Below are 16,531 nucleotides of genomic sequence, written 5' to 3' on the forward strand. Positions count from 1 at the left end.
TCCTGAAGATTATGGAGATGCTCTTCATTCGAATCATGGTGTCCAAGCCCCAGATACCTGTTAACCTCACTGGGATTTCATCATTGTTGGATTTTGCATTATCTTAGTTAGCATGGAACCAGTGTTTGCTACGTCATGCTTTAGTATTTATTCCATCGTGGAATGGTGCTATGGTTTGCATTTTAAGTATCCCCCAGAGTTCCAAAGGCATGAAGGAGTCCTGAAAATCTATGACATTTGGAACATTGTATTGGAGATTCAGAGATGCTTTAATCAGTTTAGACTCAATTCACCTTAGCAAAAGAGGATACGAGTTTTGAAAGCATGCCATTGTAGCTCTTTAATAGCTGATAATGCTACAGGCAGGCAAATAGGCAGTGATTTTTGAGAATGAGCAATGACATTAAGTGAAATACAAAACAAATCCATGAAGGTTTTATTGGATTGCAAGTAAGAGACAGGGAGGCTGAAAAATTATCTGAATCTGATTAGGGAAATAAAACCTCAGACAGAGAGATGATGGATAGTGTGAGCTGATTAACTTGAGTCCCGTTGGGAGCTAAATGTCCTCAGAGAATGAATGCATGGGGGGAGGGGGGATCCAGAGACTCTGGGCATTTGATCCAGATGTTTGTTTTAACAGTGACAAAAGTGATTCTTTAAGGGAATGAACAACTTGGCAAAGGCCTTGACAGCTAACAAGAGACAGAGTTCAACCTGATTCCAGATCTTCTAACTACTGGCAAAAAAGGGATGGCGTTTTGGAATAGTTACTACAGGACAACGGGTGAAGAGAAGAGATTGGGGGAGGTAAGATGGCGGCATCATCAGCCAGGCATTATGGGAGATTTAGGCCCGCGATGGCATCTACCTAGACTCCTATTTTCCTGCAGGGCCACTCAACGCGTGAGCAGGGTTAACCACAGAAGGTGTGTGTGTGTGTGTGTGTGTGTGTGTGTGTGTGTGTGTGTGTGTATGGGAGGGGGTATTACAGAAGGATAGGAAGAGGTTTAAGTAAGTTGAGTACTTAGGCAAAGTATAGAGATGCTGTGTGGATGGGGTTGGGTGAGAAAGGATCAGTAGTAATGCAAGAAGTAATGGAGCTATGGACCAGAGGAAAGGACAACAGCCGAGAATCTGTGTCTCTTGATGATGTATACCAACAAGGAGGTAGACTACATCTAAGGGAATGAGTTGGCTAGAAAGAACAGCATTGGTAGCAGGGGACATTTGGGCCACAGATGTTAGAGGATGACGAGGTCTGGTAGGGTGTGAGGATGACTGGGTGTACCGCTCACTGATGTCACGAGAGGCAGAGAGCAGGAATCATGGTTTAAGTTCATCCCAGCCCTTCCCCCCCAAAGGAAGTTTTGGAGAGCCATGTGGAACTCATGCCTGGGTGTGGTGGAATGTCCTATCATCCCTCTCGTGGGGAAGCACACGTTGGAGGATGATATTGTACAGGCCGGCGAGGGGTTACTATGGTTATAAAATAACCAGAGCTGCTCGGGGTGCTGGGGTCAGAGGATCATGTTTTAAAGCAAACTTGGGCTTAAAAGATTGTGAGACCAACAAGATGCCAGGCTAGAGGCCTGGCCCAAATGCGAGAGTACCGGCAGGTCAAAAGAGAGTGTGAGGCTCTGAGTACAAGCCATGGTATGAACACACGCAAAATTACCACCACAAAAATGAAACAGCACCTGCCTGAGCTCAAAACCCAATAGAGCCCCCCTCCCCCCCAAAAAAAAGATGGAAAAATTGTGCAGCCAGACTGTCAGTGAGGTCATTTTCTTGACAATAAGGCCGTCAGAATGATGACCAGAGCAGAACAGGAGAGTCCAAGAGAAACGGCAGCGGCCACATGGTCTGTGATGAGCTCCAGAAAGGGCCACAGGCGGCGGAGCTGGGCGGCGGGAGCTTCCCACGAGGACGTATTTCTTTGCATTGTAGGAAATAAACTAATGTATGATTGATGTATGATGCTGTATCACGTAGAATTAGGAGTCTGAGGAGAAAGAAGAGGGATTTGCTGTCCATAAAAATTCTCTGATGTTAGTCCATTATCATGCTGATGTTCAGTCCCAAAGATGAACAGAGAAAGACCTTGTGTGGTACACAAGAAAAAGAATGAAAGGCTCACACCTGGAATCCCAGCTACTCAGGGGGCTGAGATCCGAGGACCATGCTTTAAAGCCAGGCCTGGCAGAAATCTGTGAGACTTAACCATCCAAAACAAAGCAAAAAACAAGGAGAAAAGCCATAAAACAACAACAACAACAACAACAACAAAAAAAACACCAAAGCACATTTGTCCTCTTCTCAGTTTATCTGCACATATCTGAACTTGAGTAGGAAGAAGTAAAAGAAACTGGTTTTCCCCTTGATGCCGTCTAAGGGTGTGTCTCTCTTTTTTTTCCCCCTTCACCAAATAAAGAATGATGAGTCAGGAAAAGTGGGGAGCAGAGGCAAAATTTCTTTGTTAGGTTTATTGAAGTAGGTAGCTGATAAAGGAGAACGCCATGCGGTATTCAGGCAGGAGAGAGAAAGTAACAAGAACAAGGTGCCAGGGAGTCTGAGGAGAGGTTCCTAGCTGCTGGTCTGGGGGGGGGGGCGGGGGGGCGCTTTATGTCTTTGAGATCCCACCCACCTGGACAAGGAGGAGGAAGAGGAGGAAGAGGAGGAGGAGGAAGGAAGAAGGAGGAGGAGGAAGAAGGAAGGAGGAGGAGGAGGAAGAAGGAAGGAGGAGGAGGAAGAGGAAGAGGAAGAGGAGGAGGAGGAGGAAGAGGAGGAAGAGGAGGAAGAGGAGGAGGAAGAGGAGGAAGAGGAGGAGGAGGAAGAAGAAGGAAGAAGGAGGAGGAGGAGGAGAAAGGAGGAGGAGGAGGAGGAGGAGGAGGAGGAGGAGGAGGAGGAGGAGGAGGAGGAGGAGGAGGAGGAGGAAAATGATGCCTGTTCTGAGAGCCAGCGTGTGGCCCTTCCCCCTGAATATTTTGGGAAATGGCTTAGAAGCCATGGCGCAGGCCGGTCTGTAGTTGCGTTCCCTTGCCTTCCCATTCCATCCTCTCCCAGAATCCACTAGAGATTTTATTACCACTTAGAAAACCTGACATTCTGCAAATTGCATGGTGAACCCTTAATGATTTCTCCAACAAGAATGAGATAATCTTCATGGTAATTTAAAATATTTCAGAGGTCAAGGGGGGCATTTATGGTTTCCTTTATCACAGACTGAATTGACTTTTCCAGTCAATCATTTAAGAAGCAAATTACCTATATTCTGCACATTATCACATAGGAATCTGCTTTCGTGGTGTTTCTTCTTGTAGGTGCTTTAGGTGTTTGTGAGGAAGGCAGGAAGGAGAGCAGATGGCATGCATTATGATTGAAAACCGATCATTGATTTGGTCATGCTTTTCCTCTTTTCCCTTCCTCCCCTCTGTCTTCAGTTTTATGAGTAAAAACAGTAGAAAAAAGCTGGAAAACAGTGTGTATGAAATTGACTCCCTTGGAATGGCTGACAAGTTCTTCCTCCTTCTGATAGCCAGATGTCTTCTTTGTTCTAGGTTCATACTGAGGATTTGGGCTTTGGAACAGAGTGACAGGATGCTGAGAATATGAAGGGAAATCCCTTGGAAGGGAATGTGAATGTATTTTGGTGTCTTAGAATTTCTTCTCAAAGGAGAGGTATAGATCCATTCGTTGTCTCCTTTAAAGAACAAACACCCTTTTTTACTGAGTGCTAGTGGCCCATACCTGTAATCCTAGCTACTCAGGAAGCTGAGACCTAAGGATCAAGGTTTGAAGCCAGTCTGGGCAAGAACATCTGTGAGACTCTTATCTAAATAAATTATCAAAAAGCCAGAAGCTGAGCTGTGGCTCAAGTGGCAGAATGTTAGCCTTGAGCAAAAAGAAGCTCAGGGACAACACCTAGGTCTTGAGTTCAAAACCCAGGACTGGCACACACATACACGCACACACACACACACACACACACACACACACACACACACATTTTTCCTTCTTGAAAATATCTTTTTAAATACAAAAGTACTTGTTTATGATGTTATTTTGGTCTTAGAAATTAAAAAAAATATTGTAAAGGTGCTGTACGGAGGAGTTACAGTTACATGAGTCAGGTAATGAGTACATTTCCTTTTGAATAGTGTTACCTCCTTCCTCAGTCTTTTCCAGTCCCCTCTACCCCCTCCTCCCCCCAGATTTCCCTCCTTCCAAAGGTGTATAGTTCATTTCCAACATAGTGTCTAGTGGGTTTCACTGCTGGATTGGTTTACCCTTTGTCAGAAATTTTTGAGGGCAGAAAAAAGGTTTGTGCTTTGGTGGCACTTTGCCAATGCGTCAATGTGATGAGAAGTGATAGAAAATAACAGTGATGCTATATTAACAAAACTGGCCTCCGTAGAGCTTTTGGGGACACTTCATAACTGTGAGAAGGATGTGAAATTTTCACATTCTTGTCAAGATAAAAAAGTAGCACTACTGTGGGAGGTGCAGTTCTGTTGGGAGGTGAGTCTGCAGGATTGGAGGTTGTTCTAGAAGCTCATCTCTAAAGATGGAATTCTATTATTTACAAGAATTGTAAGCAGTCATCACCAGGGAGGCTGGTAGCAAACCCAACACAGTCTGGATTGGGGTCTGAGCTTGCCTGCTGGTCTGAAGTCACTACCCAGGTTTCTAGCTGTGAGCCTGGAAGGAGGGGTACCGTGGTGGTGGTGGAAGGTGCTTGTATCTATGCTAAGCACTTCCCAACAACTTTTTCTGCTGTATCCTTAGCCTGAAAGTACAACAGAAATTTCAATAAAATATTTAACAAGTCCGATCTCCCATTTCCTGAGGACTGACTACCACGTGGGTACGCGAGGAGGAGTTGAGGCTGGTGAAGGAGTTACTTGCCCTCCCTACAACATGCCAAGCCCTTGCAATGACCCGTTTCATAAGCCAGAAAGAGATGACTCATAAAGCACCAATGTTGGGAAGTCAGGAGCCCCCAGATCTCAGATCCACCTCCCTAGGGAATGGGTTTGAGGGGGCATTCACGAGACAAAGAGGCAGGGTGGTCTCAGATGTGGGAGGGAGTCAGTCCTCTGTGTGGAGTTCATCTATGTAGCTTTAGGGGGGGACGACAAGTACTCAGGAAAATGACAAAGGCTGGACGCCTGAACACACCAAGTGAGCCTCCACATTCCTGTAAAACACCTTAAGGGGTGGTTACCATAGCGACCACATGCCAGAGGTGTGACTCCCAGCAAAGCTCTTGGGAGTTCACCATTCAGCTGCGTGGGGCCTAAAACTGGTGGGGAAGGCAATGGACTAAAAGCAAGGGAAGCTACCGAGTACTTCGTTTCAAAGGTAGAAGGACAATACAGAAGAAAACTGCCTAAGCCATTCCTTTACTTTGTCTCCACAAGACTTTCTTCAGGGCTGCTGCAGGCCCTCTCCTGTTTGGATCTTCCCCCGCCCCCAGATGGGTGTCCGTTCTGAACTGGGCGCCATCTGTGTGTAGGAGCCACGGTGTCATCTCCAGTTGGTGGTGACAAAGCAAACTTCCTCTGACTGAAGATGCTTTGCATTTGAACAGCTCTGCAGGCCCGCGTGTCACTTCCCTTCCACGTTGCTACCGTCTGTTCCAGCAGGGGCAGGAAGGCAGTGAGTTTTCTGGGTCAGGGCTCTTTATCATGACCACTTTTAGGAGACACAGCCAACTCCCCATGTTAGAATGAGATTGGTTTTTTTCCTCATGGAGAAGCTGCCGTATGTGCTTTTGAACAGAGGAAGTTGGAGCATTCATTCACAGTCGTCTGATCTGGAAACAGGTTCTTTGAGGAGGAGGTGACTGAGGGGGAGATATTTGCATTACTGACCTGCCGCAAGCCTTTGCTGAATGGAATTTATATAATTACTATGCACCGTGACTTCCTCAGTTGTATCCGTTCTGGTTGGCCTTTTTAATTTTTATTTTTTTGCTTCTTCCACTCATCAGTATCCAATTAATTAATGGTTGCCATGGTGACTGTTGCCATGACAGCATAAAATTCTCCCCAAGGGCTTCTCATTCATATTCTAATGCAATCACACTACCATAGCTGGGTGGTTGGAAAAGGTGGTGAGGAGAATTCAAGAGGAATGGAAGAGGAGATGGAAAAAGGCTTCTCCGCTCTATTGTCTCGCTCTTACCAGGGTTAGCTTTCGCCTGCTCTACTTCATCCTGCCTGAGGAGCACACCTTCTCTCATTCTTCACACTGATCAAGAGGGGAGGCCATGTTAATTTCCTGTGGTTGCTTTGTCTGATGATCGCAGTGGTGGAATTTCTTGTGCCTCATCCAGAGGCCAAATAGAAAACAGTCTTGTCACTTTCAGCTTCCCCTAAAGGAGAATAACAGCTGCCACTTGTCTGGGTACAAGTTCCCCAAAACATGAGCAAGGTTGTGTGTGTGTGTGTGTGTGTGTGTGTGTGTGTGTGTGTGTGTGGTACTGGGGCTGGAACTCAAGGCCCGCACACTTGCTAGGCCCCACCCCTCCAGGCTGTTGCTTTTTATTTTTCAGGTTCATTATTTTCAAGATAGTGTTTCACATTATGCCAGGGCGTGTCTGGTCTGTGCCCCTTCTCCTGTGCTTCTCCAGGTCCCCAGAGACGGCAGGTGTATACTGCGTTCATCAGCCGTTGTGCTTCGCTGCCTCTCCACGGCTGCAGCGACAGTCAGGGGCCTCTGTGTCCAACCACTGGTTGAGATGGTCTCTAGAATGTGTGTGCCTAGGCTAGCCGTGAACCACGATCTCTCAAACTCTGCCTCCCAAGTAGCTCGGCTTACAAACTTGTGCTACCATAGCCAGCCATAACAGGATGGCCCAACTGGCCTTGCCAATCTTTCCATGGATTACTTAATCCTGCTCAGTGTCTGTGCTCTCAGTTCCTCCAGCAAGAGCTAAAACTTCTATGTCTCCAACCACATCCCCTCTGTATTTTTACCTGACTATGGTTCCCTCAAAGGGGTACCATTGTTTACAGTAATGGTCCTCAAATTTCAGCTTGCACCGGAATCATTTTAGTAGCTTTTGAAGTAAGTAGATGGCTGGGCTTTACTCCCATAAATGACACTGCTGTAACTTTGGGATAGAGCCCAAACACCAGAAGTTCTTCTGCTGTAGATAATTCATGGACTTCATTTGGAGAAATGCTGGCCCAACACAAAGCCCAAATTCTTATTATTTCTTTGCTATTTTGTAAGGCAAGGTCTACCTAGACTGGTCTCAAACAGGTGATCTTTCTTTCTTAGCCTTCTTTTCTTTTTGCCAGTCCTGGGGCTTGGACTCAGGGCCTGAGCACTGTCCCTGGCTTCTTTTTGCTCAAGGCTAGCACTCTGCCACTTGAGCCACAGCTCCACTTCTGGCCTTTTCTGCTTATGTGGTGCTGAGGAGTCGAACCCAGGGCTTCCTGCATGTGAGGCAAGCACTCTACCGCTAAGCCATATCCTCAGCCCCTTTCTTAGCCTCTTGAGTGCTGGGATTGTAGATGTGGACCACTATTCTGGGCTAAGCCCAAATTCTTAGTTTACATACAGAGTTTACTATAGGGTAGTGTCAATCTCTCTGCCTTTTAAAATTCTCTTCCTCTCTCCCTTCCTCCTTTCCTCCCTCATTTCTTCCAGCCTTTTTTCCTCCCTCCCTCCCTCCTTCCCTCCCTCCTTCCCTCCCTTCCTTCCTTCTATGTATTTAGCCCTGCTTTTGTTGGTTACTTTGGAGATGGAGTCTCATTGGCTCCTCTGCATGGGATGGTCTCGAATCAGCAATCTTCAGATCTCAGCCTCCTGAGTAGCTAGGGCATCGGCATGTGTCAGCAGCTCCTGGCTAGTCACTAGGATTCTAGGCACAAGCCACCAGTGTTTGGCTACGTTGGCCTTGTTTAAGAGGTAAAGAAAAGGCGCCCAGTCATTCCCAGTTGATAGCTACTAAATGACTTGGTTGGGGTTTATCCAGGCTCAGCTGACAGAGCCTGTGGGGTGCCCTTGCCATTCATTGTGATGGAATTTGTTTCTTATTTTTTATTTGTCAGCTGGTACATAAAAACACCCAAACCGTGCATAATAGTAGGGTTCTATTGCATGCACACACATGCAGTCATGTATGTGCATGGTAGAATGCTTAAACCTGGTTAAACACAGCTCCCCAATAATCTATCATTTCGTCACGGTGAACCATTCAACACCCTTCTTGCTTTCTAAGATACACAGTGCCTAACAGTTCCATAGAGTCACTCAGAGGGAGTTCTGCCTGAGGAGGCCCAACAGGGGGCCGGGGTTGCAGATTCAAAGCCTGGGGAAAGACAGCATCCAGTTTGGAACCCATAGCATTTCCTGCAGTTATTAACACAGTGCAGGGTTCATTGACTTAATGCGGACCATTGGGTATTAACATGATGCTTATTTTAAGACAGATATAGGCTTCCTGGGACAGGGCAGGTAGGAAGAGGCTGGACGGCTCTGATACAGGCCTTCCTATCACCATTTCCATGCTTATCTCAAATCTTCCCCCGTGTTACAGCCTTCTCAAGACTGTGGATGTTTGCTATGTATTTGGGACTCTGGAAGCCATTTACAGCATTGTTTCATGGGAGAAAGCTAGCTTGAGACTGGATCTGAAGTCAGCTGTAAGACTATTAGAGTGCGTGTTCTGAACATGGGAAGCCGGAGGCTAGGATGGGCGCCTGCCTTGTGTAGGTGGCTTGTTGTGGCCCCCCACCCCCCGTCATTCACAGTTCCCATTTAAAAAGATATCTGCACAATATTGATTGTCTCATTTCACCTAGTACTCAGGGAGCTGATATCTGAGGATCACCGCTTGAAGCTAGCCCAGGCAGGAAACTCTTTGAGACTCTTATGTCTAAATACCACCCCAAAATCAGAAGTGAAGCTGTGGCTCTGGTGGTAGAGAGCTGGCCTTGAGCAAAAAAAGATAAGGGCAGTGCCCAGGCCCTGAGTTCACACCCTAGTTTGGCACCCAAGAAAGATGCTTTAGTAAAGTATTCAGCGCTTCGTTCAGAAAAGAACATATGGAATAGATTCAAAAGCACGAGGACGTGGACGAAGAAAAATCCTTCCCACCTAATTTTCACAAATACCTTTAGAGAAAGTCCACTTCAGCTCTCTAGTCAGAGGAAGCTCCTCCGTCTTCAGCTGAAGTGCTGCCTGTTGCTTTAAGAGAGCATTTGAATGGCACTGAAAGCCAAAGCCTGGTGTAGGCGGCGTTGTTTGTTCTCTGGTGAGGGTCATGGGGGTTAGCGTTTTCAAGGACATTAAGGTCAGCGATCTGATCCGTCTGTCCATCAGGCTGCTGAGGTCAACATGGCCTCCAGTAGTTCGCACCAACGCCAGTTTTCTCCTTGCCTCATTGCGAATCTCCTAGCCCCTGCTGGGTTGGCCTTTGCCTGTCACTGGCGCTTGGTTCTGTGGGGGCTTGGCGGAGGGATGGGCCGTTCCTGGCTCCTTGCGGTTGGCAGATCCGGGGGCACCTAGGGGAACAGGGTCCTCTGCGGGCATGATGAACCGGTCCCCACCTTGGCCAGCTGTGTCACTCCAGTGCACCTGCTGCCAACGTAACATCCCCTGCTCGAGTGTGAGGAAGGATGCCCTCAAGAACTCATCTCCTGGGCGGTTCATCAGCCCCGGCTTCCTGACCCCCCCTGCGCCCTCCCACCCGCCCTCCCCCCCCCACAGCCCGAGCAGTGGGGAGCTCAGGCCACCGGATCCTGAAGAGGCGCAAGTCAGAGGGGAAAGCGATCCACCCTCCCGTCGATGCTGATGGATGCAGCCAAGCCACCTGGACCTCTAGTGACTGGAAATGAAATCAGTTTGAGTTCTGAATGCAATTTACATCCAGCTGGTCACACAGGGCGAGGCACCTCACTTCTCTGTAGAGCTGGATAGGAATCCCGAGCTTCGCAAATTCGAAAACGAATTGAGAGCTTTGTTGGCCTCCCAAGAAGGGTGAGCGGCGGTGGCCTTGAAAAAGGTCACCTGTGCTGCAGTTTGGGGATGAAGAGAAAAATGCCACTTCTCTATTTCATTGATAGCTGTTCTAGTTTAGTTCGCCATTCCCTGCATTCTGCCCTACCCCCAGCAGAAGGAAGAGAGGAAGCATCTAATTTGGTTTGAGTGAATGTCTGATTTGATCCTATAAACAGATCCTTCAAGGAATGCTTCGTCTTTCTAGGAAAAAAATGCTTCGTGTCTCCAATTGCCTCCCACTCGTCTCTTCCTTGAATGGCAGCTGGGATGGGATTGGGGGGGTCTGCTGTGTAGGGTGGGGCTGTAGCTCCCGTGACCTCAGGCCGTCGGAAGGAGCCGGGGTATTTGGGTGTGGGGGCTAAGAGCTTAGGGTTCCTGCCTTAAGAGGGGCTGCTGTCACCTGCGCCTGGCCAGCGTTTCTTGGCCACCTCCGGACCTCTGAGGCTGTGATCATGCGACACCATCGCTGTTGAGCCCGCAGGTCCCTGGCTGGCATCGACAGTGACCGGAAGCTAGAAGATGGTTTGGAAAAGGACCCTCAGGACCTTCCTCATCCCTCCGTCCTGCCTTGACGAGCCGATTGGCCTGGCTCTGGGTTGGTGTAAGGCAGCCAGAGAATGATTTTTTCCAGATGTCTACGGGAAGCAGAGGCTGTGCCTTCCTATGCTTGCTCAGGTTCACTTATCCATTGCCCAAATCAGAGATTAGAAACAGGACAAGTCCCCTGTGAGTCTGCTCTGCACTCCCTGCAGCTCTTCTGCCACCTTCAAGGTACTTCCCTGTGCAACTAACTGTCTCCTCCCGTGAGTGTGGCAAGAATTCTGACCTCCTGCCTCATTGTGTGTGTGTGTGGTGGTGGTGGGGCGGAGGTATATTTTACTTTGGATCTATGCCCCTCAAAAGCCTTGTGTTGAATGATTACCATCCTTTTGCACTATTGGAGGTGGTGGAATCTTGAAGAGGCAGAGCTATGTGGGAGGAAGTTAGGTCATTGAGGGAATGTACTTAAAGTGGATATTGGGACCCTGATCTTCTGTTCTGTTCTGTTCTGTTCTCTCCTCTCCTCTCCTCTCCTCTCCTCTCCTCCCTCTCCTCTCCTCTCCTCTCCTCTCCTCTCCTCTCCTCTCCTCTCCTCTCCCCTCCCCTCCCCTCCCCTCTCCTTTCCTCTCCTCTCTTCTTCCTTCTACCATAAGCAGTCTTCTCTACCAGGTGCTTGCTGCCATGATGTTCTGCTCATCGTAGGCCCAAAGCGGTCAGAGCCAACCAACCATGGACTAGAATCTTTGAACTTATAAACTTCCTCATTCTGAGTTGTTTATCTCAGGTATTTTGTCATAGCAGCTGAAGGCTGACCAACCTAGTGATAGTAGTGCTTGGTGCGTTAGGATCATCTAACCTCCGCCTTCGATGGTTTAAAGGGAGGGGATAGGTAGTGAGGGGCAAGTGGAATGGGAAAGTAACTATTTTCAACATAATTGCCTAATGTACTATTGTTTAATCTGTTTTGGAGTGTCACAACCTGAAAATTACTCTTGCTCTTCTCGCATTTGAAGTTGGCTTGCCCAGGCAGATAGACATTTCCATGTGTGTTTGGCATATAGAAATTCCAGAGGGGGAAAATACATGAATGCTTTTCTACAATTTTACCTTGATGACATTAATAAGGTGTGAGATTTTATGATTTTACCTTCATATCCTCTGTGTAAGTCCGTTAGAGCCGAATGCCGATGGTTTCCTCTCCCAGTGTTGCTACTCAGGAAGCTGAGATCTAGAGGATCGCACTTGAAGCCAGCCAGACAGAAAAGTCTATAAGGCTTCATCTCCAAAATAGTCAGCAAAATGTGCGACTAGAGTCTTGACTTAAGTGGTAGAATGTTAGCTGTGAGTAAGCAAGCCCAGTGAGTATAAGGGCCTAAGTTCAAATCCTAGCACTGCTGCCCAAGAGAGGAAAATAAAGAACACAGAATGTGATTCGTCAAGAGCTTTTAAGGAACAGCAGCAGCATCTTTACAATGAGCGCCAAGTATGATGTGTGTATGTAGGTATACATGTATACATAGCCAGCCACTGGTGGCTCACACCTGCAACCCTAGCTACCCAGGAGGCTGAGATCAGAGGATCGAGGTTTGCAGCCAGCCCAAGTAAGAAAGCCCAGGGAGCTTTTATGTCCAATTATTAGCAAAAAGCCAGAAGCTGAGGTGTGGTTCAAGTGGCAGAATACCAACCAGAGGGCAACACGAAAGGACCTGAATTCAAGCCCTGGTACTGGCACAACATTTTAAAAAAAGAAAAGAAAAGAAAAAAATAAAGAGAGGGAGAGGGAGAAAGAGGAAAAGGTAATATCCTTATGGGCTGAGTACTGTGGCTAAGGGTATCAAATACAGAGAAAATTTGATTAAATGTACAGATAGAAAATTAAAAATAGTTTGCAGCTCACAAGTAGGTGAGATCATGCAGGTGTTCTGAGGGAATGTGGAACAAACAGGTGATCAGAGTTGCGCACATGAGCCAGAAAGACTTCCTTTCAAAGCAGGAATTCTGGGATCAGACTGGAAGCCAAAGTTATTTATTCCTATGTAGAGAAAGAGAGATGGAAGCATACAGATTGGCTGGCAGGTGCAGATGCCTGCCGAGAGGGAAACAGGGGGCTGGTAACGCCGAAGGTTACCAGCCTGAACGATGAGTCTGGGATTATGAGAATAGCTTAGACTTGGGAATAAAGAGATCCCTGAAACTTGGGGGTGCTGGTGACTCAAGACTGTGATCCTAGCTACTTGGGAGGCTGAGACTGAGAGATTTATGGTTGGAGGACAGCCCGGGCAGAAACATTCTCAAGACTTCTTCTCAGCAGAAAGGTGGGTATGGTATTGTGTGTGTGTTATGAAATAGGTGTAGGTTGGGCCCTGACATAATCATTCTAGGACTAAAGACAATTAGGGAAATGTTGGAGCCAGTGAGAGTTTTCATCTAGGAGTAAGGGGAAAATTTCCTCACTGAGCACATAAAAGAAATAAAACTTGAGCCAGTACCGGTGGCTCACACCTGTAATCCTAGGTACTCAGGAGGCTGAGATGAGAGAACAGTGGTTTGAAGCCAGCCTAGGCAGAAAACTCTGTGAGACTTGTACTTCCAATTAACCACCAGGAAACTGGAAGTGGTCCTATGGATCAAAGTTGTAGAGTGTTAGCTTTGAGCAAAAACGCTCAGGGACAGATTCCAGGCCCTGAGTTCAAGCCCCATGACAGATCTAAAGAAAGTAAACTTTACATTTCAAGATACTTATGGATTCCCATTTAGCTGCAAGTATTGTACAGCAAAGACACTGTGTACTTTTACCCAGCTGTTCTCTAAGAAGAATATTTTGAAAAATTATGGCACAATGTTATATGCAGGATATTGATATTGATACACTAACATCATTTCGAGCATTATAAAGTCCCCTCCTGTTGTCCCTTTTAAATTGTAACCTCCCATCTCTCTAATTTGATTTCTCTACTTTGGCAATCTCTAATTTGTTTTCTCTTTCTATAATATTATCATTTTAATACTTCTCACAAAAACTTTTGTATGATAGTTAAGCTTTTGGGGCTGGCTTTTTTCCCCCTGCCCAGTCTAATTCTGAAGGTTGATCTAAGTTGTTGTGTCAGTAGTTTTTAATTGCAGAGTAGTATTTCACAGTGTGGATGTACCATAGTCGGCATTATCCATTTAAGGACATCTTGATTGTTTCCTGTTTGGGACTATACTGACTTAAGAGGCTATTCATGTTCTGTCCACATTTTTGTGTGAGTCTGTCTACATTTCTCTGGGAAAAAATATGAAGGATTGTAATTTTTAGGTGGTATGTGGTTGTAATTTTTGTCATTTAAGGAGCTGCCAAACTTTTCCCACAGTGGTTCTAGCATTTTCTATTTCCACCAACATTGCCTGTGGGATTCAGATTCTCTGTGAATAGATTTTAAAGGGACAGTAAGAAGGAAAAATAAAGTTGCTTTCTGTGCTCTTCTGACTTCAGAACCAAGCAAGCTGAGCTGCCCTGGCCTGGTCACAAGGTGTTTGGTCTGTGGACTGGAAGCAGGCCTGGCTGGCTCTGCTGGCAGTGCGGTGGCAAAGGGAACTGGTCAGAGAGGCACCCCTCACTGGGAGGCCTTTGGATACGCCTGTTTCCTCTCGGGGGACCTCAGCATTCATTGGTCAGTGTCTCTGCATTTGCGCTACTTTCCCAATGATGGAAGCAAGAACATCCTTTCTGTTTGTGCGCAGTACTTATGATTTAAAGCGGCAGTAGGGGCTGGGAATATGGCCTAGCGGTAGGGTGCTTGCCTCACATACATGAAGCCCTGGGTTCGATTCCCCAGCACCACATACACAGAAAAAGCCGGAAGTGGCGCTGTGGCTCAAGTGGCAGAGCGCTAGCCTTGAGCAAAAAGAAGCCAGGGACAGTGCTCAGGCCCTGAGTCCAAGCCCCAGGACTGGCCAAAAAACGTAAATAAATAAAAGAAAAGAAAATAAATAAAAGCAGCGGTCCTGTCGAGGGCTGGAAGGGGTGACTCAGAGAACCATTTTGTCTTCACATCCCCGGGGTATGGGGGTGCTGTGTGGGGGATACGGAAGGAATACTGGGGGTAGGCTCAAAGCCAGAAAGAAGATTGCTCCGCAAAGGAAACCCCACGCGGGCCAGTTTCACCCCACAGTCACTGAAGGGTCGGGGTGCCTACAGTCAGAGCTGTGTAAAGCTCAGCTACAGTTCTTTTTAAACATTTTACTTTTTTCAGCTACAATTCTGAATCACTTATATATTAGGTAGGAGCCAAACATCTCTACACGCAGCCACTGACTAGCTGGGTAAATTAGCCAAGTTGTTGGAAATTTTCTAGGTCTCAGAGATTCCATCTTGAAATCTCTGTTTTAATACGAGGACGGAAGAGTCAGCATATGGAAAGCCTTTGGTGTCATGGTTCTTAAACTTGGCTGTACACTGGAGTTTCCTGGAGCGCTGTCAAGAATACTGACCCCTGGGTTCTTTTCCTAGACGGATCCTGCGTGTGGAATCGAAACACCTTTGGTGACATACCAGATTGAATTGTATCCCTCTCCCCCTTAAAATTCACTAAAATCCCCCAAACCACACAAGATAATCTTATTTGGGAATAGATGCCTCGTGAATTGGAATAAGTTCAGACTGCGGGAAGCTCTTAAGCCAATGTGACCAATGGTCCTATAAGAAGAGGAACATCGCAAAGAGACCCGTGCAGAGATCAAACGATACGGGGGCGCAGGACGCACACCAGAGCACAAAACCAGCAGACTGAAGCAATGCGTCTACAAGTCCACAAGTGCCCAGGACCACCAGTAACCCACCCGAAGCTAGGAGGGAAGCACGGGGCAAGCGCTCTCGCAGGGCCCTTTAGGACACCATCTTGATTTGGGCTGTTTACCTTCCAAATCCATGAGGCAATAATTTTGTTATTGGTAGTGACCCAGTTTGGGGTACTTTGTTACAGCATCTATAGCATACTCATACACGTTGTTACAATGTACAGCAGATGTCAGTCACTGCCAGAGGTGAGAACCCGCTAGGTGCTCGGCCCATGTCAGCGGGTAGCAGCATCTTGCAGTAGGTAGCCTTGGCGGTATTCAAGCATCTACCAACCTGAAGCATCTTGGGTAACTTTGGGGGCTGTGAGTCGTAGTGGCCTTACTCTCGGAGCCCACCCAAGGAACCCAGGGGAAGCAGTAGCTTCCTGCCACCATGTGAGAACACAGTCCATTCCTCACCCACTGCGAGTTTGGGTTAAAGAAGCCGGGGATACATCACATTCCTACTTTCTCCTGGCAACACTCCTAGTAAACATGAGCTGCTTGTAGAACCCTGGGGTCCCAGGGTGAACAGACTCCCTGACCTTACTTCAATCCACCAGCATTTCTCAAACCCATGTGACCATTTGAGGCCCTAACTAGTTTTCCACAACATATGACATGACACAGGACCTGTGCTGTGGAAAGCTCACTTAGCAACTCCTGATGGAAGCTCCCCAGCCCCCGCAGGTGGAGGCAGACATGCCCAGACAGGAACCCCGAGGAAAGCTGTCCCCTCCCTTCATCACCAGACAGAGCTCAACAGATGGACAGTGACAAGATTTGGGGGGGGGGTTCAAAGGTGTCTGCTAGTTCAGGGGTGCAAGGACTGCTCACATACAAAGGCTGGCCTTTCTGGGTATGAAGGGGCTCTTGGTCAAGTTTTGGATTGTGCATGCCAGCGCTCATTCAAACCTGTCAACCTTGAGCACAATGGACGAATTCAAATGCAAGCTGGGATGGCGAGCACCAGTTTCTAAAGAGCACTGTGCAGCCTTCAGAAGCTTGAGGGAGGCGTGAACAGCTGTTGCAGACCATGAAAGATAACAGCAGCTGTTCTTTCTCCTCCTGGAGGATGGCAAGAGAAAAACCAAGAGAAGAAGCCCTGTAAGATGTGAGGAGGAACTTCCCAATGATGCATACAGGACTCAAAGCC

The sequence above is a fragment of the Perognathus longimembris genome, chromosome 21 (genome assembly GCF_023159225.1).
Source record: "Perognathus longimembris pacificus isolate PPM17 chromosome 21, ASM2315922v1, whole genome shotgun sequence".
NCBI classification, from domain to species: domain Eukaryota; kingdom Metazoa; phylum Chordata; class Mammalia; order Rodentia; family Heteromyidae; genus Perognathus; species Perognathus longimembris.